The 1597-nt window shown below is 40.1% G+C and overlaps 1 protein-coding gene across 1 annotated transcript in view; it reads right to left on the reverse strand.

Annotated features, from left to right (window-relative positions):
• PHLPP2 (PH domain and leucine rich repeat protein phosphatase 2) overlaps nucleotides 1-1597 on the reverse strand; it is a 62812-nt gene that overhangs the window by 41352 nt on the left and 19863 nt on the right. The window lies entirely within an intron of this gene.

Here is a 1597-nt window from a genome sequence, read left to right on the forward strand (position 1 = left end):
CCTCCGCATCTCTGGCCTGTACCCCAGCTCTGTATGAATAAATAAATAAATCTTTAAAAAAAAAAAAAAAAAGAAAATACATTCAAGCAGACACTTCATAATCAAACTGCTGAATTTAAACACACACACACAAATCTGAAAAAAAAAATTCAGAGAAAAATGAAGAAATATTTATACTAAAACAACCATTCAAATGACTGTATGAAGGGTGTACGGGACCTCTCTATACTACTTTTTCTTTTTATTTAACTTAGAATCAGGGCCCTCCCTGGTGGTGCAGCAGGTTAGGACATAGCTGCAGCTGCTTAAGTGCAAGTTTGATCCCCACTCTGGAGGTGACCCACATGGCTTGACAGACCTCTTCTGATCCACCTGCTGCTCCCCTCAGCAGTGTATTTCATCATTCTGCTCCCCACTCTGTCTCTGGCGAATCCTCTTACCACCCCTGCACTTCTGGCTTGTACCCAGTTCTGTATGCATAAATAAATCTTAAAAAAAAAAAAAAGATTTAGAATCAGACAGACTTTTCTGCCTCCTTGTTCTGTAAGGTGACTGTAATTATTTTCTCTGGAATAACAATACCTAATCACAGAGTTGTAAGGATTAATTAAGAAGAGATATATTGAGTGCTCAGCCCTTCAGTAAGCACTTAGGATTATAGCAAGAGTATCTCCTCCTTTACTTACATGTAAGTATTCTTTCACATCCATTCCCCACTCACACAGCCCTCCTTACACTCTTTTAACCCATTCCACCCACACATCTTTCACTCCCATTCCACTCCTCAAATATGCATTCCCTTCTCTTTTTCCCTTTGGTAAATATTTCTTTATTTATGCATGCAGAACTGGGATACAGGCCAGAGGTAGGGGGTTGAGAGGATTTACCAGAGACAGTGTGGGGAGCAGAACAGGCAGATCAATTAAAACAGACTGCTGAAGGGAGCAGTGGGCGGGTCAGGAGAGGTCTGCCATAGCAGTGGGTAAATTCCCTGGCTGGGGATTGAACTCCTGCTGCAGTGGATTCAAAGAGCTTCGTAGTGCTGTGCTTTAACCCACTGTGCCACCAGGGAGAGCCTCTAAGATATTCTTAACAACTTCCACAGCTTTAACACAAATGTACCTGACTCCTAAATCTGTATTTCCTAAGCTTTAGTTTCACATTTCCAAATAGCTGCCAGACTTCTCCAACTGGATATTTACTCCATTTAAAATTAAGCAAGTCTTGCAAAAAAAAAAAAAAAATGAAGCTAGATCACTACATCGCACCATGCACAAAAACAAAACACTACACAGCATACACCTCAGTAACATCTCTGAAGATACGGCACCCAAAGCAAGGATGGTGAAGGAAAGGTGACACATATGGGACTACATCAAGTTAAAGAGCTTCTGTACAGCAAAAGAGACATTACAAAAACCAGACATCCCACTGATTGGGCAAACATTTTCTCACACAAAACTAGTAATAAAGGATTGATCATAAAGATATACATAGAACTAATGAAACTCAACAAAAATAAACAACCTCATCAAAAAATGGGCAGAAGAACTAAAAAGACACTTGTCCAAAGAGGAAATGCAGATGGCCAACAAGC

This window comes from Condylura cristata, unplaced genomic scaffold (genome assembly GCF_000260355.1).
Source record: "Condylura cristata isolate star-nosed mole 26May11 unplaced genomic scaffold, ConCri1.0 scaffold00028, whole genome shotgun sequence".
In the NCBI taxonomy this organism is placed as follows: Eukaryota; Metazoa; Chordata; class Mammalia; order Eulipotyphla; family Talpidae; genus Condylura; species Condylura cristata.